Raw genomic sequence first — 23,012 nt, 5'->3', positions numbered from 1 at the left:
CTTAAAGTGGAATATTTTTTTTTCTTTGAGCATTGTAACATGTAGATCAATTGACTACACATTTAATCACAAGGATGAGTTACCCCCAGATATTGGGTGCTGTACATTGTAGCACTTCAGCATCGTTCCTCGGAGTGCAATAGTAGAGGGACTCCTCATTTTTGCCCCTGGCACAGCAATGTTCCTGCCAAATCCATCAATACTTGTCTCACATAGAGGTGGACACACCTAAAATTGTGCAAGTAAACTTCTGTTGTATTTATTTAGATATTTGGAAGAATCTGCAGGCTGGACGCCTACACAGACATTAAGATCTCCGGCCAGTTTAGTGGCCACAGAAGAGCTCCTGCTTCTGGGCGAGGGAGGAGTGTTCCCTCTCATACAGCCCGGGAGACAGAAACAGCTGGATGTGTGCCACTGGAGAAAACTATTCATTGGACTCAGCAACAATTGGAGACATTATTACAGTCCTTTCTGGAGAGAATTATGGAAAAGTAAAAGCAATGCTTATTAATGAGATGATTATTCATAGACTGTATTCATCCCTTGCTTCCTCCACCAATTCAGAGCCGGCTGCTTCTAGGTCCCTTCCCAAAGTCTCACAATAACACCAGAACCTTCTCTGCAACTTTGACATCTGGAACAATGCTCCTGTATTTCTCCATCTTGCCACTTCTGTCTTCAGGCCTCCTCAGAGCCCACAGCTTGCTGCTCTGCTGGAACAGCTGAGTTTTTCCTCATTTGTTCTGCTATTCTTTCATGCTTCATTTCATGTAGGTCTAAGCATTTCATCTGTCTACAAATATCTGTGAATGTCTGCCACCATTCATAAAACAGTCTTATCTGAAGGCTGGCTGTTTTGAACTGTACCCGTTGGATTTATGGCAAGTGGCTAATGAGTGATTGCACACCTTTTACATGGAAGGTGCAGTGAATGCAAGCCAACCACCAGAGCTGGCTCAAGACTTCTTATCAGCACAAGCAAACCAAGTTGTGCTGCCCTGAGGATGAATTGCCTAGGTTATACCCAGAGCTGGCTTTTTCTGCCACAGAAAAGTGAACAGGATCCAGGAAAGGCTCACATGCCCCATTTTCCTGAATTATCTGCCGTTTTGTACATTCTCACCCCCTCTCCTAGCAGCAGCAGCTGCCAGGCTGGTATGCAGGGCTCTGCCAGGGCCTGTTTCACCATCCCTTATTGCTGCCTCCCTCACCTGTGCCTAGACCTAGCACCAAGAGATTAGCCATGCTCAAAAGTAAGGAAAAATCCCAACCTCAACTCTGCCTATGCTTTCTACCTATGTATACATCTTCATCTCACTAGATTTTATTTATATATGAGTAACCTTGCCTGCCAGGTTGAAATAGAAAATTATATGCATCTTTATATACAGTATGTGCCAGTTTCCACCTTGCCTGTATTTTAACTTTTCATGAAATCTACATCATGACATTACAAAAAAACCCACCTCTGCCCAAACTGCCAAGGTCACTGCTATTAACTGCTTCCCTCTGGTAAATAAATTAGGTAGGCATGTACATGCACACATGTTTGCATAGACATCTACCCCATTCAAAAAGGAATGTACTTGTTTTGTGCTTTCTTTGAATGACCAAATTTTTGCAAAGGCACTTAAAAAAACAAATACATACCAAAAAACCCAACTATAAAGCCAGCTAGGCACCACGCAGGGTGTAGAGCGGTATGTAAGGGCCTAAGTACGTGCCAAGTTGCTATTAGGATCATGCCCCAGTGAAGTCTAAGCTCATGCTTTGTGATTAGGAAAGGTTTACCCTACTTCAGAAATTCCACAACATGCTTACTCCCTGAGCACAAGGCTGGAGTGATATGAGAGACCTTGTGCTGATCCCCTGCTGTGGGATACCTTTTTTTTCTTAGACCACAAAATGCCTAATAGTTCATTCATATGCAATATATTCCAGCAAAGAAAGCAGCAGGGATTTACCCATACAAAAGTTGTAGAGCTGATGTTTTTGCTGTGCTCTCATTCCCCCTTCCTGCAAGATAAGGAGGGAGAACATAAAATACAATGAAGACTAACCCATTCTGGGAGGGAAGCAAGTCTGCATCGAAACAGTGAATTTTGCCTTGGAGGTGATGAATACAATCAAAGAAGAACAAACAGTTTTGCACAGTTCACTACATCTGTGGAAAGAAATCCACGGCTCTGTTTTCCAGAGTCGGGACAAACTGTCAGGTCCAGCCTTGCAAAGTGCTGGGTCAGCTCTGGAAAGGAAAAGGTAGCTTGGCAGAAATAGTAAAGTTGTTTAGGGAGTAAGGGAAAACTGCCAAATCCACAAGTCCTGATTACAATTAGTAGATTTAATAGACTCTTCTGTTACGAGATCTTTAAAATGTAAAAGAAAAGATGAGAGAATTTTTAGCCCTGTTCCAATGCATGTAGTTACACTCGTGTACATTAGCTGCCCCAGGGCATCCCACTTCATTTGCAGTACACAGGCAGCAGAAAAGGGATGGGAACGGTCCCTTTGAGGGACTGAAGTCCAGAGAACGTGTCTGACATGCAGCACAGGGCCAGCCATGTGGCTTCCTACAGAAATACAAGGGACATGCTGGAAACTGAGAGGATGGGAGAAGGAGCAATGCCAACTGTCCCTGGTTTCCCACCACCCAGCAGGAGGTAGGGCAACTGAACACAAGTGAGGCCAGCCCTGAATGCTGAAATGTCCCCAAAAAACCAGAAAGTACAAAGAATTTCTCACAGGTAAGCATAAAATTAACAGAGTTAGGGCTGTTACACTTATATTCCCTCCAGACCTGAGGCATGCCAAAAATAGTACAGTTGTCATTAATAACTGCTGTTATCATTAAAAAAAGGCTGTTATATCATTGACTTAATACATCAACAAGAGACCACAACAGTCAAGAGATTCATTAATGAAGTCACAAAAAAGGCAGCTTGCTTTTGAAGCAGCCTGAGATAAAGACACATAGGAAACAAAATAAAGGATGCACTGATCTATTTTTTTTATAACATTATTCCATGTAATTTATGTTTTTATAGTAATTATGTGCTGTCAGTGAATTCATATGAAGAGTGTGAATTTTTCATTTTACTGAGGGAAGATCTAATTTGCTATTCCCATGGGTGAAAAGCTGATTATGTATGAATTTGATAATCAGAAATGATTAATTATTTGGTTGAGACTGTTAGTCTTATAAACCTGGTTGGGTAGGCATAAACAAGATATGCTCTGATTAGAGGAAGAAGCAAAAATAACTGCACTAGCAGAAATTTCCATAAAACGCCTCTGCAAAAAGGAGTATCACAAAATTTAGACATAAATTAAGGAGTTAAATACAGGCCATCCCAACATGCACGAAGAACACGCACATAGGTAGAGGTTGCTTGCTCAGCACTGATAGATAAGGACTCCACTTGAACATTTACCCTTAAGAGATGTTATGCAAAAATTATGAGTTATGTATAATTATCCTCTCCCACTTAATGTCAGGAGTGGCTCTTTTCTTCCCACACAGCCCTTGTACAAGCTGACCTACTTCATCAGTTTTTTATAATATTGCATTCTTCACCCATTTGGATAGAGTTGGATATACTGACTTAAGACGTTATTGTAGAAGACAGTGTAAAGAACCTACTGCCGTCTTTACTGTAACTCCTTTTGTCCCCCACAAGTTTCTGACAGTCTAGTTCTACGCAGCCACTTTGGTTATCGAGCAACATTCCATCCATGTATTGGGATCTCTTTCAGTTCCTCAACCTAGTCAAAGTATTGGCACCAGCAAGGAGAAATCATTTCCCTCATCTTCCACCCCGCTTTTTTACCTCAGACATTAGGTGAGTATGTGTCTGCAATACAGTAAGATACCCCTGAGCAAATATACCAGTGTATTTCTACCACACGATAACCATGTTTGTATGTAGGTATACTGCTTAACAAAAAGAAAGAGAGAACTTTCCTGCTTCTCCTGTTTGAGGCGGCCTCAGGATTTGGTTCACATACTAAAAAAAAAAAAAAAACAAAACAAGAAAACAAACAAGAGACACAACAGGAATCCACAGATCTAGGAAGAAATCCAACCAGATTCTCAGGGAGTATGGAAAGAGCTCTTTTAAAAGGCCAGCAACGTGGCAGAGCAGAAGCCAGCACCCAGCAGGGCATCCCTCGTGCCGTGGAAGGGCTCAGAACCGCCAGCCTTCGCAGGGCGTACAAGCCCACCTGCCCATGCCCACAGCTCCCTGCTCATGTCACACCCGCTCACAGCCCCCACACAAATTGCTGTGAGGATGAGGGAAAGGAACAGGAAAAGGAGAAATGAACGGAGGAATGGATGTAGGCAGCTTCCCCTCAGCCCAGATGACTGATGTTTTCCCGTGCTCGTGCCTTACCTTAGAGGTAACCATCCCAAGACGCAGCTCCATTTCCCTGTGATGTCATTCCTTGGCTCTCCAGTAGAGATCAATAATTGCAGCAGCGCTGGCTGCCTGCAGAAGCCTGGGGCCATGCCATGGAAATCCCTGTGTGGCCATAAAGAGAACACAGCAACTGAAGGGGAGGCGCAGGAACAAAGCTTACTCAGCTCCACAACCCCAAAGTAGTGCTCAAGTAGCACATGGCCCCAGAGCTGATACTCTGGGATGTTTTTTCTTGAGTGAAAAGTTTGCAAATAAATATTGATTTTGAAGACTTATACTGTTTGTACACATGAAGTTTACCCTGTGGGCCCAGATGTTAGTGCTTTATTAAACACACACATTAGAGGAGACTCGCAGCAAAGAATAGCGCGGCTGCTGCCAATTCTTCTCTGGCAAACCTCCAGCAGGAAATAATCCTGTGTCAACTATAGCTCTCCTCTGGTACCACACAGACTCAGACAATGCATCTGGTGGATTCATTTAAACACGTCCAAGTCTGCGTTTCATTGTTTTAAAGCATCAAAGACTTTTGCTGTTATAAATCATAACAAATAATCAATAATTCTGAACAATAAAACCACATGATAATAATGAGGCGCAGCCATTGCCAGTTATTGAAGGAGACTGTAAATGAGAAAGGAAACAGAGTTACATACATTATAGTGCGTGTTATCTAAATGAATTTTTTGGAGACAAGGTGCTACAACATCTCTCATTTAAAAGGTGAAGATTTTTCTATACCAAAGAATCACCATAGTTAAAGAAATACAGTAAGAATTACTCCATTCCAGCAACAAACTTCATGCGTTGTAACATCTGGGGAGCCAGGGAAACAGCAATGTATTTCCTAAAATACCTGGCATTGCTCCAGTGCTTTATCAGCATCCTTAAAATGCAGGCAATTGAAAAAACACCATTATTGCTGCATGATATGAATTTCAGACAAAGCAAAAAGTTCAACATAATTCCATACAAGTCACATCTGATTTGGATCACTCTGTATAATACCCAAGCAGTTTAGGAGACTAAATCCTTTTTTTCAAAACTGTAATACAATATTTCCACGTGTACTTTGTGCAGCATACTTAAGTGTTCCGTCTTCGGATATGGACAAGAAAAAAATTAAATAAAGGGTCAAACTTTTTTTAAAAAAATGCTAATTTAGTAGGTGCTTTTAAAAACAACCAGAAGTGTGTATACTTATACTCAGGAGTATCTGGAACCCACAGACTCTGTATTACTTACTGCTCATATTGAGAATTATCACTGAGCTAGACACATGTGCGTTTGTGGACAACAGTCCTTGTGTTTACTGTCTCATTCTTCCCACAGCAGTTTTGAAAATTTGGAAGTGTTCATCAGACCAGAATATAGTTCAGCTGCAAACACTAATGTTAAAATGCATTTGTCAGAAGCCACAGGGACCTTGTAATCAAAAGGCAACTCTGCTGGCTCCCAAGTGACAGCATTACAGAAAACACTGCTGTTTGGGAGTCAGAATTCTTCTGATGATACAAATACCATGCTTGAGGGAGCCAGCCTGATTGACTAGGGGATAAATTTATGATCTTCCACTCTGGGTACTATGTGGGCTACAACTGAGAGGGATGTTACTCTTGTTCTTAGTCTCCTGACCTCCCACATCGTCAAATCTGGCTCCCATTAACTTTGCTGGGACAGACGTTTTCTGTGGGAACCAGATCTGAGTTACAACCCTATCCTTCATCCTCTCTGAGTGCTTGGAACTGCCGTTTCCTTTAAGATTAGGTACCAAAACATAGCCTTTGTTTTCTGCAGCCTTGGTCTGGAGTATTCCCTACCAAAAAGGTTAACGCTAAACTCATTTGCTCATTTAGAGATGGCCAACTGATTTCCTGCAGATGTAACTACCACACAACAGAAATACAATCTCAAAGAGAAACTGTATTTTAGACCATAACGTAGCTACAGAGCTAAAAAAGAATTTTATAAGATCAGCTGATCCTCCATTGACAGACATCAGTCAGTGCCCTGTCTTTTCATCATGCGTAAAATTAGCAGAGCTGGGAGAAGTTGGTGAGGTCAGGACAAGATTGCTGCAACTCTGTGCATGACCTGTGATACTGCAAGCCTGCTGGTATAAGATGAGAGGGGGCTGATCTTTTCAAGTTACCTAACTGCTTTGATAAAGGATAGCAGTCCAAAGAGATTTTTTTCTAATAAATTAACTTCTGGAAGTTACCGTGCAAATCTGAAGAGTAAGATCCAGCAGCAATGCTATAATGCCTCTTTAGAATAACTTACTTCCTTACAGAACTGGATCTCTGTATGTTAAGTGTGGCCAGCAAGAACTTTTCTGGAAGGTCCAATTAATAGGAGAATGAAAAAGCCAATGCAAAATAAGGGCACAATTGCTGTAACACAGTAATTCTGTGCTTTTTGTTTAGTGCAGTGGTATGGAATAGGTAAGGAAGATGAATGTAGCCTAAATGAAAAACACAGGAGCAGTGTTTACATGCAGCCAGCAGTAAAATTGTTACTCAGAATTCCACACCCCGCACATACCTTTGATCTTCACTGAATGCATTGAACACCAGATGCGGCATCTGCCATCTTACACCAGCTGGTGGATACTTTGCACCTACAAGTGGGAGTGAATAATGGGGAAGAAAGTCATCACCAGCCCCCTTCCTCTATGCCTTTTCCACCTGTAGCACAAGGGCCTTTTGCTGCCACTGCCTCCTGGTTCAGGGAGGTCTTGGGATGTTGGCCAAGGAAGGTGGGAAGAAGGTGCCAACTCCGTGCCAACTCTGATTAAGTCAAATGGCAACAATGAGACCCAAGGTAGCAGAGATACTTACCTAGTCTTTGCCAAGCCTGTGAACTGCCCACAATGCCAGGCACTATGGTATCAAAAGGACACCCTTTGTGCATTCTTTGAAGTAGCAGAGGTAACCTCTGCAGTTTAAAATACCTGTGAGGACTCCTGGAAGAAAGCCTTAAGAATCCCAAACGAACAGAACAAACCAAAGAAACAGCCATATGTCAAGAAACTCGGTTAGCAGAGAGAGGTTCAAAGAAGAGAGATAAAGACCATGTAAAAATACCAGTCAGAAAATAATCAGCTCAGTATCACAATAGCAGAAGTTATCTGAAGGGCTAATCGGATTCACAAATGAAAGCCAAAGAGCCAAGGCTGCACCAGATTTTGCAAGGTATACATGAAGCTCCAACGATCCAAAGAATGCAGCATCCTCAAAGAAATAAACAACCTTCTCAGGAACACAAAAATACGTTTTAGTCAAGCAGAGGAAAGAAAAGTTGATTCTTCCAATTACAAAGTTATAATTTCAACACATGTAAAGTCAGTATCATGATCCACTTGTTTACTGTGACTAAAGAGAGAAATACAATAAGAAATCATCTGAATTAGCATCAGGAATCTGGACTTGTTCCTCAAAGAAAGTTCATAGTATGGCTGGTTAAACACCAGAGCCAGCTACATAGAGATGCCATAGCATCTCCTGGCCTGATGATTTTGATAAAGAGGTGAAGCAAACAGCAGTCCCAGGAGACCCACGCACCTTGCTGTTGTACAGAAAGTTTATGACTGCGCAATTCATTATCGCCCTGCACGTTATGAGGAACACCTCAGACATTGCCAACAGAGTTTGCTTAGTCTCCTTCATAGCTCTTCCAAAAACTTCCCTTTACTACAATACTTACTAGTAACAGACAACAGCTCAGGCCGCTGATGCACGGAGACAGTGTTACGTGATGCTGGCTGGCTGCTAACACCATACTGGCACCCCCCCATCTGCCTCACTCGATCTGCTGCTCCTTAAGAGTGCAGTTTGGTAGCGAGCTCTTCAGGGCAGGGCGCGAGCTTTTAGCCCATGCTTGCTTAATGCTTAGCAAAATCAGAGCTCCTTCTACAGTGATAACACAAACAATAGTAAGATTGTTAGAACAACAATGAATATCTAAGTACCATAACAATTTAAGAAATTAGTTTGTACCTTAGCCTGTATCAGCCAAGGAGCAGCAAGGACTGGCTGCTTCCTACGGGATGCAAAACTGGGAGCCACATGCAGCAGCACAACCAACAGAGCAGAAGCCACCCTACGGTACCTGAGCAAGGGTAACGAGGGAAGTGTTGGGACAGCAGACAGGTGTAACCAAGAACCCAGATCCTATAAACAAAGCAATGTCAAGGTGCCACCAGAAAACCAGCGCACAGGTCAGGGTGATGCCTAGTGAAGGCAACCAGGGGCAGACACACCAAGCGACCTCCACAGCAGGACTATCCAGACACAAGGCAGACTCCAAGTCAGACCAGGAGCTCAGTCTGCAGAGCAGAGTCTGAACCAGCAGAGCCCATCAGCAAAGCCAAGCAGTTCTACCCCCCAGCTCATACAGGGGCTAAAAGCCCACGACTGAGCTTATATGGAGCTCCTGGGCCCATGGGCAGAGGGTGTGGGTGGAGACCCTGGGTGAGGGTGTTTAGGCTAATTAAGGGCAATTAGTGCCCTCAGAGCCACTATGTTACTGACTGCTAATGCTAAAGTAATAATGATAGTCAGATTTTTGCCTAATGTTACTCATCAAGGATAAGTTTGACTCAAGATAAATGTTATTTTTATAACTATGTGTCTTAAATTTATCTTTCAAAGCCTTCTAATGTAGTTATTAAAGTAGTCTGGTTACACATACATAGAGAGATAATCTAGTTTAAATGCTTGGGTATGATTTATGCTGCATTTTAATGGACCTGTTCTGAGACAGGGGTTTAAAATGTATTTGAAATGACTTATGAGAAAACTGTTTATAGAATACTTCGTTGAAGGCCCCTGTAGTAGTTCACCCAAAACATCAGTAAATATGCCAGTATTGCTGTCATCCATAGGCTATTTTAAGTACCAGAATCCTAAAATAATGTCAATACAAGGATTAACAGAGGGCTATGAACAAGGAAGACAGCATTTATGGATAGTTTGCATAGATGTTTCATGCCTCTGTACTGGGGGATTGCTTACCATCTGCCTCCTGGGCTGAAGAAAAAAATATGTCCCCAACCTTCGTGTCCCACCTGGCATACTGCTAGAGAACATCCCTGACGTTCACACACCAGTCCCACCTCGCTTCGCAACAGCACATAAGGTTGTTGTAGTCCTTGCTCTGACAACCTTAAAGCTCTGGGGCTTAGTAATTAGGAGACGAAAAGATGAAGTGTTAAAACAGCTGGGATGGAAGGAAAACGTAACCTCAGAAGTGAAGTCAGACGCCTGATAGAATGTCTTAATTTTAAAATGCTCTCTGAGTACAAATAAAGCCTAGAAATGTTATATTCTTTTTTAAAAAAACATTGGTTTTCCACTCAATCACAATGAATCTGAAACATTACCTGTCACAGCTGGTAACTGCAACTGGAGCCTGATTCAGTCTCAGGAGATTATTACGCCATGCAGATACTAGTATCTCAAACTCCGCAGTATGGCTGGTAAAATCAGTTTAACGATCCTTCAGGAAACCAGTGGCAGACTGAATAGAAAAGCAATGGATGACCAAAACTTCTGTAGAAATGCTAAAGAAGTTTTGGATCAGGTAGCTTTCAGGTTCATCTACAACTGTGAATACTTTTTTTTTTTTCCAAGGGAAATGCACCTAGCTGCAAATTCTGCTGAGTTTAAATAATGTAAAAGAACCAAGAGGTTATACTTCTGTTCCCTACATCCACTGTACTGCAGCAAAAATATGGGTATCTCTCATTACTGAAACAAGGAAAACTGAATCCTGAAATGACAGACTGACAGGATACCTCATTTATTATTGTAATACTATCATAATGGATCGTTACTGTAGAACCCCAGCGTATGCTCAGACCCCCTTGTATTTGGTAATGTGAAGAGAGAAGAAAATAAAACTGTTCTTTGTGCCCTGGGCAAGTCACTAGCTCGGTAGAATGGGACATAGTAAACGTGTCCAGACACACAGACGTATTGGGAGTGGCAAGACACATGAATGATACAGGGGAGCCTGTTCTCACCGTTGCACTCCATATTGCAGTAAAACTTTGTTCTTCGGGATTAGGGGGCATTTTTGCCAACATCATGATAAAGAGTTTTCAGAGGAGCTGTTTGGAGGGCAGTGCAGTGCAGAGGTTTCAATAACCTTCCCGTGAACTGAGAGGAAACAGGAGAGTGCAGAAACGACAAAGAGCAACAGACACTGGAATTGTGGCCTTGTGCATTCCTACGTGAGAGAACACAGAGGCTAGGAAAAGGTTTAAAAGTGAAGCTTATAAGGCAGAAAAAGCTACTGTGATGAAGTATAGTGACAAAAGGAAGTTTCTTTTGAAGCAGTATTGCAGCCAGAAAATAGGATAACACTGCACAAAGAGAACAAAGTGATTGTTATGTATTTTGTAAGGAAAGTTTTATGCCAAATGGGGAAAGCCCCATTGTTGGGAGCTTATCATTATAGTGAGTAAAAGGCCAGGAAAAATAATAATAAAAAAAAGCTGCTCTTTAAGCCAAATGTTATGGCTGTTCACCTGCAAAACTACCTCTAAACCACAATAAATACTTCAGTTATCGCTTCTTTTAATAACAGGCGAGATAGTATCTCTTTAGTAGCAAATAAATCATTTCTAAAAGAGATACATTGTCAAGTATTTGCAAAGTACAGAACGAACCCTGCGTAGTCTCCATTTCAGTGAACAGGGCAGAGACTTCTTGTTGCTTTGCAGAAGCTGGCACAGCTCAGGGTGACTATCACAGATCTTAACATCATGATGCTTTTCCTTCTGCAGTGTGGGTGCCTAAGAGAACCTGGCTGTTTTTTGCAACTACAAACCTTAACATAGAACAACAAAAAAAAAAGTCTTAAAACAAAGCCTTAAACATGCCCACCCAGAGGGGTGCCGACACAAACGTAGCTACTTTGGCTGGTGTCACAGAGCAACTACACACACGTTCAGCATTTTGAGGGCAATTTGTTGGCATAAAATTATTCTTGAAGGCAAACCCAGCTGTAGAGTAATGCAGCTCTTTCCCCTGGTTACAAGTAAGAATATTTACTGATGGCTGTACTTCATATCAATCAGATTCGATTATTTCAATTGCGTGACTTTTAATTGTAATGGTGCCGCTGGCAGAGGCTCCAGCACGTGGGCAACTTCGCACCAGGGACTAATTGCATAACGGCTGCGATCCCCACATCGACACCAGCACACCGGCACGGAGACCACCGACACAACCGCAAGAGCCGCGGCCGGGCCGGAGAGCAGAGGCAGCGTGCGGGAGCCCCGTGCCTGCCCCGCTGCCACAGCGGCTCCCGCAGGCGCCCCGCTCCGCCGCAGGGCCGGGGGCCGCGCACCTGCCGGAAGGGCGGCGGGGCACCGGCGGCGAGCGCTGGGGCCGAGCGTTCGCCTGTCGCGACAGGCGGCTCGCCGCGCGCCGCCGCCAACCCGCGCAGCCCTGGCACGAGCGGCGGCGGGAGGCGCGAGGCCGCGCGCGCGCTGCCTGAGGGGCCGGGCGGGCGCCTCCGCCGCAGCCCCCGCGGCCGCCCGGGCCCGCCGCGCCCTGCGGCTCCGTTCTCCTCCCCGCGGCAGAAAATGCTGGGCCCCGCCGGCCGCCTTCCGCCGCCGCCCTGAGAAGCGGCCGTCCTGCCGGTGGCCCTTGTGGTGCGGGCCGCGGCCGGCGGCACCCTGCCTCACGCCCAGGTAAGGGGGCCGCGGGCCCGGGCCGCCGGTTGAGGCGGCGCGCCTCTCCCGCCCGTCGCCGGCAGCAGCGGAGGCTCGGGCGGGCGGGAGCCGCGGGTCCCTGCGGCCGGGCGGGCGTCCCGGGCTCCCCGCGCGCCGGGGCCGGGCGGCGGAGCGGGCCGTGCCGTGCCCTGCCGTGCCGGGCGGAGGGCGGTGGAGCGGTCCCGGAGTGATGACGCGCTTCCTGCCCTCCCCGGCGGGGGTCTGCGCCTGGAGTCCGCAGCGGCGGCAGCTGCGGGCGGCGGCGGAGCAGGCGGGAGCGGGCAACAGGCGAGCGGGGGGGAAGGAAGGAAGCGAAGGAGCGGCGGGGCTTAGGCGCTTTGCAATGCTCCGGTAACGGCGTTCCCGGTAGGAGCCCGCGAGGACCCCTTCTCCCGCCCTGCCCCGCCGTTGCACGTTGCATGGAGTGCCTGGTCCGTGCCGAGCCGCCGAGAGGGGGAAGACTCCGCGCAGGGCTGAGCGGCGGGGGCGCCGAGCCGCTCCTCTCCGTGCCGCCGCGTTTCGCACGCAGACACCGCGTTGCCGCCGGGCGGGCGGGCAAGCGGCGGCTGCCGGTGCGGCGGCGGGAGGCGGGAGCCGCGCTCCGTCCGGCACCGCCTCGCACAACAAGTTGCCGGTTCCCGGGAGGACAGCGCGAGCCCGGACCCGTGCCCGCGGGGCGCCGGCTGCCGCGGGCCGGGGGGGGGCTCCGCCGCCGGGCGCGCTGAGCCCCGGGGAGGGGGAGCGGCCCCGGCTCGCCGTCCCCTCGCCAGGAGCCGGGGCGGGAGGGCGAGCGCGGTCCGTTGGTATTGCCCCGCCGTGCCGTGCGGTCGGGGCGGGAGGGAGGTGCTGGGGCGGCCGGCTGCCCCCGGCGCCTCGCAGCCCGGCCGGAGAGCTTCGCCTGGCCGCGCCGGGGGACTTTGCCCGAGGGACGGAGCTGTTCGCCGCTGGGCGCTGCTGGCGACCGCGATGGAGAAAAAAACCTTTCCGCAGCACGGTGGGAAGCGGCGACCTTCCAAGGACGATCGTGCCGCGTGTGTGTACGCGTGTGTCTGTACCCGTCTGTCCGTGCACACGCCTGCTTCTTCCCACCAGACCCACGGCTCGGCTTGGAAGGGGGTCGCGGGCCCGTCCCGTAGGGCCACCCCGGGGGGAGGGGAGGACGCGGCCGCCCCCGCACAGCGCAGACGCGGGTGGGTGGGCGAGCCGCGCTGCTCCGCAGCCTCCCCGTCCCCCGGGCCGACCTGGGAGCGTCCCAGTGGGCAGCAGGCTCGGGGCTACCTGCCGGAGGGAGCATCGGGGCTTCGTGGCCACCACTGGCCAAAGAGCAAACCCTCCTTGGGTGTGAGGCGGCGTTGCGTGTTTGACGGGGCCTGGCCGCGCTGTGGGCTGGGGTCCCCCGGCGTGACCTGGCACCCCTCTTTCTTCCGTGCCACCCTAGCTGATGGCTCAGGGGCGCGGGGTGCGGTCTTGCCGTTGGGTGACGAGCGGCCCCAGCACGGTGTCGCTGCTTGGGCGCTGCGTGGGAGCACCTGTCCGGGAACCGGGGCCCCCGCCGTCTTTGTGCTCACCTTCTGTAGAGCTTTTGTTCTGCTGACCAGCCACTTCCAATTTATTTAGGCTCTACTTCTTGTGCGTTAAGACGCTGCTGTGGTGTCTAGTTAGAAAGTTCGTGGGAATGTTCACTGATTGAAAAAACTGTTGGATGAAACAATTGTTCGCTTCCCGCCAAACCTTTTAAAAGTTTATTTTGCAGACCTGCATTTTAGAGCCAAGTGTAAGCCATATTAAGTTTCAAACCACAAAGCTAGTTCTGAGTTTGAAGGTACATTATTCAAAGGCGTTGGGAGTTCTGCATTGTCAAAAGAGCCCAACAGCGATGGAAAAATGTCTGTATGATTAAAAAGCAAACAAGCAGCATGTTTGAGAGATTGCTCTTGCTAATGTAAAACATCGCTTAGTCATATGTGCATGGCAGTGTGGTGCAAGTATGAGCGCAAGCTGCCAGCGTTAGTTACAAATGCCTTACAAATTGTAGTATATGAAAAGCTTTCATATCTGTTTTGAGATAATAGTCAGCCATTCTTCCAACGGTACAGCTGTTAGCTAAGTTAACTGTGAATTAAGTTGGCTGAAGTACATTTTCTGCTTTAATTTTCAAAACGTGACATTTTCAAGGCTGTGCCTTGAGACTGAAGGTTAATGCGCAGCTGGGGGGAGGGGGCCAGGGGGAATCTCTTGCCTCTGGGAAGTGCATTTTATGTGAGTTTTGTAGTGTCCCATTTAACTCCCTGGTCACTGCAGAACTAAAGGGTTAAGTGGAATTTTAGCTTATCTGTCGGAGGCAAAATTATTGAAATTAAGTAAGATAAGAACGCTTCTTGTTTCTGGTTGCTGATCTGAGTCTCTGGGTTAACTGTGACAAACTTGGCCAATATTTAAGTTCTGAACCTCAGTATAAAATTTGATAAAGACCATAGCAATTTCATATAGGATACCCATTCATGTTACCATTCAGATTATAGCAGTTTACCCTGAATAATTGTCCTGTGTGTTCGTAGAGTAACATCTGTTGCATGATATCATGTAATGGAATGTAGTACAGCCTAATTTAAGTTGATTTGAAATGTTGCCATTATACTGTACTTAGTGCCTGAGAGGGTGAGAGGTTTTTTTGTGTATGTGTGATGGATAGATTGATTAGGAGTAGATGATGTTGAGAAATACGAACTTGCATTTTAACTGCAAAGGATTAAGTGATTTTATTCTGAGCTTGGTTTATTGTGCATTTTTTCTTAGGTTTCTTTCATCATTTGCCAGCTAATCTAATCACCAAATTCTACTTACATTAGGAAATGCATCTATAGTTATAAATATAACTGATTAGTACAAAGCACCACTACAGTAGATTCAAGTCTTTTATTTTGGAGAGGGAAGAGTGGGCTTGAAAGAACTATCTGGCTGTGGCATAGCTTGAACTGCATAATTTTCATGATGACTTAAAAGTTTTGCTGTGAAAACCTTCTCTTACTTGGTATTGTTTCCACAAAGATTTGGCTGCGCACAGCAAACATTTTCTGAAGCATTAATATTTGGGTTTTGTCGCTTTATATGCTTACCTATATAATATATATCTATTAAATCTGTGCAAATGCAAGGTCTAGGCAGCTTCCAGAAATGCCAATACTTCATTAGTTACCACAGCTAGACAGCAGTACAGACATCCACCTCCTTCCTTCTCATGGCATTGTGGTGTCTGACAGCTGTTGGGATGTCTGAGTTGTGTATCAGTCTTGTATGTTCACAACATTTGAACAATACCATTAGCTGAAACGTTGTTCCAATCCATAATTTTGCATTTAAGTACTGAAAACACCATCTGAAGTAATTCTCAGCTCCTAGTCCTGTCTGACCCTCAGAGATTTCAATAAACTGCCAAATGTGTAGGCACCCTGATTTTTTTTGAGATGTGCAGAGTTTCTTGCTGAGAAGTTCTTATCCAGATGCTGCCTTTGCACCAGGCTGTAATTAGGAAAGAAGTGTGAATGTGTTTACAGACCACTGTATCCAGCTTTCAAAAACTCTTTTTTTTTTTTTTTCCCCCCCTGCTCTTGAATCTTTAAAAGGTTTGGCAAGTCTGCTTATGCATGTTTCTGCAGACAATAGAATGCTGATGCAAACTGAGAACAGCAAACAAAATGGTTGGGTGTTGTTGCAAAGCAAATGGGGGGAGGCTGTCTTCATAGGTGGTATTTTGCATATTGGGTTTCATTTGTTTACTTTTGGATTTTAGTTTGTCAGTTGGGACAAATGTTACTGGTATATAGCTGGAAATTGTAGTTTCAGATAGTCCTGTCTGTTGGTACCTGGAGGTGAATGCAAGTTTTCGCTTCTGGGGTTCTGCTTTTGACCACACATGGTTCTAAGAATATAAATTAAATTGAACAGAAGAACTTTTGGAGATGGGGAGATGCAAATGATAAAGCAGAGGGGGTTTTTTGTTGGGTTTTTTTGTTTGTTTGTTTATTTGTGTTTTTTTATTTCTTGTCAGAGTAGCCTGGCTTCCAAGTTCCAGAGGCTATGTTAAGTAGAATAATCTAGGCTTTTACAACTCTGTGGATGAGATTGTTATGATTATAGACATCATGTTGCGTCTTAAGCTCTTTTATGCCTTATTTTTCTTGTTGTGATTAAACAATCCATTCCTTTTCAAAAAGAATGTCTGGTTGCCTTGAGGATAGCCCAGGCTACTTGGATAAGTGCTAGGCTGATCCCCAGGGTGCTGAAATCCTGGATCTGATCAATATTCAGACGATTGTGGCCTTCTGTCTGTGGGTGCAGTAAAGACATGCCTTTTGAGTGTGAGTGATACGCTTGGGGATCAGAAGGTGGCGTGGGGACTGTGGTTAGTTATGATGCCAGACTTGTAACTGCAAACACGGATTTTTCTAGGTTTCTGTCCCTGCTAATGCTGCTGAAAAAACATTTCACAGTAGTGGCAGAGAACCATTTCCCTGGGTGTGTTGTATGCACACATGCTTATCTTGGAATTGAGTTTGAATTAGCCTGCATACTTGAAACAATTGTGATAACGTTTTGATGTTTTCCACTTCCAGCTGCAAGTTGGGATTCCATCCCCAGAGGTCCACCCCCTCAATTCTCAAAGCTCCAGCGCCTTTTTGCCCAAGCATCTTCATAAAGCTAGAAAACGCACTGACTGACTTCGCAAGGTGAGGATGACCATACAACAATAAGTCTTGTCTTAAAATATCTTTACAGTACTACAGTGCTGACTTCTTACTTGTAGTCCATTTATTTGGCAGCAACCAGTTGGAACTTCTGCCAAGATGGGTCAGGCTGGCACATGAAACTGCCTTCCTTGCATTCTCAGTAGGTAGCTCATCTTTCTGTGTTTGGGCAGCAGGGAGAAAGTGTGAACTGAAGTGAATTGTAAATGAGCCTTGTGTCTTTCTCACTGGCAACTTTTGTAAGGTCGAGATTTTTTATTTCCGAGAGTGACGTGTAACCCAGGAATAAGCAGGAGGCTCTCAGTCTTCCAAATCACAGCAAATAACAGTTGAGGTGATAAAGAATTGATGGTACTACATGGGCTATTTTGTTTTTCAAGTTGAATAACAATTTACATTCATCAGCTGTGGTACAAAGATTTGTTGCTATAGTATATCAGAGTGTTTTGTGTTTTGCTGAAGTAGTGTTTGGTGTAGTGTTGTGATAACCTCTTAAACAATAGGATTGTCTTCAGCTTAGAAAGGTCTTCAGAGTTGTGTAAATGCTTTTCTTATTGCATATTCTTGTTTGTTTTCATATAATGATCTCTTACCTTTCTTGGGAGTCGATATATGTAATATGGTAAATAGCCCTTTGTTTCAGCTACCTGAAGTCTAGCTTATGCTGTGGTTTGTTTACAGAGGTGGTATGCGCTAGTGGGAAGGCTGTGGTTTCTCTGGAATGCGAAATTTAAAGTTCGGGTATAGATGACATAAGTATGTGAGCATAAAACAGTTTGAAAACTTACTGACAGTAAAAATCAGGCTTGAATTTGTACAGGTGGAAACATTAATTAGCCTTAAAGGCATAGATGGCAAATGACTTTTACCTTTGTTCAATTTAAATGTGCCAAATGCTGCATGGCGGGACACAGCAAGGTGGCATTTGGCAGAGAGAGCAGAAGCAGCAGAGGTAGGTTATGAATGTCTGACAGAAATGATGATGCCTGTTGAAGAAAAGACCTATGGTAACCAAATGGGAGGGATTGTGGTGGTGGGGTGGGAGTGAAGCACTTAGTGCGTAAACAGAATAAAAATGTTGAGATACCAGGACAGAGCTGAAATTTAGCAGTGGGGCTACAAATGAGTTTGTGAATAAACAAGATCAGGAAGCTGAACTTGAATGCTACAGCTCCCTATAGCCTGCCAGTTTTAAAATTCTTCCTTGTAATTTTCTCATTTTTCACTGAAAGATTTTCTTAATTTTTGTTGTAGTGTAAGGAAACATCTCCTGTTGGCAGGGAGGTATCTGAACTATCTGGGGAAAGGATCAAGTGGGAGCCACTACTGCATAGCTGCAATGCAGGGTCAAGCAGAAAGAACCAGTGGCACGTCTGCTGGGTCAGGGTATCGCTAAAGTCACTGTTACACAGAGGAAGAGATTAATGTTTGACTTCAGTTTAAAAAAGCAAAGGCTGTGGGAAATGATATCACTTTGTTGTGATGTTTAAAGCATTCTGGAAAATTTATGTGCAACAGCTGAGGATGTACAGATCCCAGCGAGAACCCAAGATCTTGTAGTATGTACCAACCCTGAAAAATATTTGTTTGGTTTTTAATTAAAAAAAAAAATCAGTGGCTGTGTTTGCAGTTGTGAGTAAGGTCCAGATCAGCCTGATTGCAGCTGAGCAGGTAATCCAGCTACACGGTGATACTAACCAGGGTTGAAAGCAGCTCAGGAAAAAAGCACAACTGACCGTACAGAAGGCTGAAACCTGTGAAGAAAGTGTAATTAACTAAACTTTGCCTGGTGAGACTGGACAGACCAGGCTATGGATTAGGCACAGAACAAACCCAGACATGGAGAGAAGGGGAGCTGCAGTGGATCTAATGGGCTTTGTCAGAGGCCTTTGTATGTAGAGGACATGGATGTGTAAGGGGTCAGTTCAAATGGGTTCACAGGTGCTGCATGGGCGAGTGATGTTTTTTCCTCTCTCTTTCCTTAGAGAGCCAAGAAAGTGAAGGCCAGGCTAAACAAAATGAACTTTTCCCAGGAGCAGGAAGATAATCTGGTGCTACCTGCATCTGTAGCTGTGGGTAGTTGGAGCACCTGAGACACTTCAGTCTTTCTCCTCTCCTTTTGTACACTGCCTGTTGTTTTATTCCAAATGGGCACCTCATTCCAGAACATGCAGATACTCACCTCTTACAGGGAGATGCTTAGCCACTGCTGTGTGGCTGTTCCTGAAGAAATGGTTCGGTCCTGAAAATCCCCATTGTAGTGGTCAGAGCAAACCATCCAGCATCAACATAATGCCTTCTAGTGCCATGGAAAATAATTCTTTGAAGCTTCATGATCTTGAGGAAAAGAACAGTTATGTTCAGTAGGTGACCACCTAGTGGCACAGTACAGTTAGAAAGCTCAAGTATGCAAATTTCTTGGTAGTATTATTGAGGGGGAAGGAGGAAATGTCGCTTTTGCTATCCTAACAACTTCTTTGCTGCCGACTGCTTTGCAGCACAGGCCCATCCATCCCAACAGTTGATGGTTGCCTGAGCTACAGTGCACATATTTTGTGAGTGAAATTGTCCCATGAGAAGATTTGGGGAAGTTCTATTTGTTCTCAGGTGCCTTCTCTTTGAATAGTACTCTTAAAAGTCTAGTCCTTTACTCTCGCATACTTCTTGAAAGCAAAGGCTTTCAGCAGCCTTTTTGTATTAATTGCCATGATGATCAAGGTGCTGACCAAATTTTAATCCATTCTGCCTAACAAAAAGCAAGATCTGTGAAATAAGAGACCAAATTACACAATTCTCTTGCTTTCCTGTAAGGAATCCCACAAGACAAAGCATTAAAATATTAGAAGGGCCTGGGCAGAAGAGATGTTCTTACAGATTTCATGTCAGAACTGTAGCCAGCTTTGTAAGAACACTGCAACAGAATGGCAGAGCTTTACTGGTGAAGAGATGAGGCAGAAGAATACCTTGATTGTGGTACAAGTGTGTGCTTAAGGTGAACTACCTATACAGTGACTGCTGGAGGTTATTTAACACAGCTAAACAAAGCCTGCAGGCAGTGGGAAGGGTAGGTGTGCCCGGATGAACCAAGCAGACACTACTGAAACAGCTGTAAGGCCAGGCTTTGTGAGTGCCTCAGTAATGACTGTGAAAATCTGTGCAGGAAAAATGCATAATGCTATTATAATTCCTTTCCAAAGATAAATTGAGGTTTGAAGCATTAAAAATATCTGCTTATGAGGGCAAACCACCCTGTTACTTCAGGTTGAAAACTAAAACCAAAATGCTGTGTTCCATGTTATTACAATCAGCAATGGCCTTAATAATTTCTTTGGAAATTACCAGCCTATTAGGTCATTTAAGGCAGTGGTTTCCGAAGATTTTTTTTGATCTCACACCTTTATCAGTAAAAGATTTGTGAGCATGTACCGCCAAAATTTTATAAATAAATTATACACATATACTACTGTACTAATATTATGTACATTATAAAACATAAAAAAAAAGAAATCAAGAAAGGATGAGAGAAACACTGTTTAAAGAATTTGGTTTACTTCTTAACAAAGTTCCTTTTTTCTCTCATTAAAATAATTTAGTGAGAGCTATGTGATTGAATACATTTCACTATTTAAAAAAAATCTTTAACAAATTTTTTTAAAACACTTTCATACAGCTTTCCAAGATCTGATTCTAAGTTCAGTTTGTTTCAGTCCTTGATTTTAATGGCTGTCATAAGTGAGAAGGACACCTGACAAATATATGTAGATGCCAATGGAAGAAGTGCATTGCTGGCTGTGCTTACTAAATCGTGATGCTAATTTTCCACTCCCATACACTAATTATGCAAAGATTTTTCTTGGAACTCTTCTATTAAGTTTCCATCTTCCCTCATGTCAATCAGTTATTCTTGCAAACTAATGGGAAGCTCTTGCATTCTTCTATTTTTAACAAGTGCATTCAAAACACCCTAAAACTCTTCTTTTGGAAGACTTTTTAAACAGTTTAGGAAATTCTGTTTCCAAGTCTTTTAAGTGTACAGATTTGAGAGGGTTTTTTATAGGTGACACATCAATTTCAGCAAGAAAATTGCCTAACTATGGAAGCGTTTCCAAACATCTGTTTTCAAAACAATCTCTGTAGAGTGAGTTTTTGTGGAAAAGCTGTTACTTTCTTGCTCACTGTTAAAATGTCAGCTTCACCTTGAAGGGACACCTTAAATGTGTGATTTTTTAAAAAATATCTGCTAGGTAGCATACTACTGACAGCCAGTTGTCATCATAGAAAAGGTCAGCAAAGTTTGAACAGTTGTCTTTGCGTGAAAAAAAATGCATAATGCATTTCTAGATTTGACAACTGTTTTAAGCACTTTGCCACAAGATAACCAGGAAACCTCAGTGTGGGAATACAACTTTCACGGTCACTCCCCATGTCATTACAAGCTCTTGTAAAGATTCTACTATTTAAAGATCTTGTTTTTATAAAATTATCCATATCAGTGACATCCTGTAGCACTTTTTACACTTCTGGCTCCAACTTTGCTGTAATAGGTTGCCTGTGAATCATACAGCGAAAGACTCCTGGAGAGGGGCCAGTGGAGGGCCATGAAGATGATGAGGGAATGGAGCATCTCCCTGATGAGGAAGGGCTGAGGCAGCCGGGCCTGCCCAGCCTGGAGAAGGCTGAGAGGGATCTTACCGACGTCTACAAGTATCTTCAGGGCAAGAGTCAGGCGGCTGGGGCCAGGCTCTTGGCTGTGGTGCCCAGCGGCAGGGCAGGGGGCAGCGGGCACAAACTGGGACACAGGCAGCTCCATCTGAACGTGAGGAAGAACTTCTTTACTCCGAGGGTGACAGAGCCCTGGCACGGGCTGCCTGGAGAGGTCATGGTGTCTCCTTCTCTGGAGACATTCAAACCCACCTGGACGTGACCCTGTGCAGCCGGCTCTGGGTGACCCTGCTGTAGCAGGGCGTTGGGCTAGATGGTCTCCAGAGCCCCTTTCCAACCCCAACCAGCCTGTGATTCTGTAATTTCCCATGCGGTTCTATCTGTAACCTTTACACTGGAATCTTTTTTTGGGGTTTTTTTTTCCCCTCCAGTTAAAGCAGTCATTCCATCAGTGATTACACTTGCAGAGGTCTTCCATAAAACTTTGTTTCTATTAAAGAAATAATTTACTGTTGAGAATAAGTCGAGTCTTCTCCGGTACATATTTCCTGTAGTGACTCACAAAAAGGTAGTTCCCAGTGTATTTCATCATTGGAACCATCTAGCATATAGCATAAGGTGGGACGTGTCGTTAACAGCTGTAATTTTGGTCAACAGTATAGTAAACCTCCCACACTGCATAATTGGTTCTAATACTTGTTTCTTCAAATCTCTGGCTGTTTTCTACATGTTCTGCAGCAATATTTGCTGTCAAAGGAATGCCATATTGTTTGCCATGTATTTCAGCCATTTTTTACTGCAGCAGGAAGACCAAATGCTTTCCCAATGGTATGTGGCTTTGTCTCTTTTGCTGTTAAGAAACCTGAAAAGAGGCTTCTGAAGATTTATCATGTTCATTGATTTTTTTTTTATTCTCCCCCCCCCCCCCGTAAAAGACTATATTATACTATATTGAGTATCTCATGACTTGAAGCCAGGGCTGAAGAAATTGTAGAGATTTTTCCTCTTGTTTTGGGTGCTTAGCTGTTAAATGTGTTTCTAATCATGATGGCTTCATACTATCATTAGGTAGTATCTTAAGGCATAATGTCCACTTTATTGTGACATTCATCATTAATGTTGACATTAATGTGACATTCATCATCAAAGGGTGAGGTTCATCATTAATGGTAGCAGATGTAAATCCATAGTTCAAATAGTCATCTTCAGGATTTCAGATACTTTTTGGCCAACTTTTTGTCAGATCTGATTAGATTGTTGATTTTTACCTCATAATGTGTCTGATAAGGAGCTTGTACTGGGAGTAGGAGATCAGTTGATGCACATGGATTTTGAAGGGAAAGAAAAATCTGTCACGGCATCTGTTTGTCTGACATTAACACTTCACAGTCTTTAGGTTCAGAGGTGGTTTAAGCAAGATTGCAACTGTAGAGGGCCCTAAACCATTTGTTCATTTCCCTG

The 23,012-nt window shown here is 44.6% G+C and overlaps 1 protein-coding gene across 5 annotated transcripts in view; it reads left to right on the top strand.

The window, feature by feature from the left end:
• Positions 1-11,986: 11,986 nt before the first annotated feature.
• The window catches only part of TLN2 (talin 2), a 206,220-nt gene continuing 195,194 nt past the window's right edge, over positions 11,987-23,012 (top strand). For 2 of the 5 annotated variants that reach the window (XM_080395553.1, XM_080395549.1), the window contains exons 1-2: positions 12,370-12,510; positions 16,758-16,871. The gene's annotated coding sequence lies outside the window, so the exon portion shown is untranslated. Of the gene's footprint in view, positions 12,124-12,347; positions 12,511-13,563; positions 16,872-23,012 lie in introns of those variants that run through there. The other 3 variants (XM_080395552.1, XM_080395551.1, XM_080395550.1) reach the window with 3 other exon arrangements.

The sequence above is a fragment of the Falco punctatus genome (genome assembly GCF_963210335.1).
Source record: "Falco punctatus genome assembly, chromosome: 7".
Classification (NCBI taxonomy): Eukaryota; Metazoa; Chordata; class Aves; order Falconiformes; family Falconidae; genus Falco; species Falco punctatus.
This window is presented reverse-complemented; position numbering and strand designations above follow the sequence as displayed.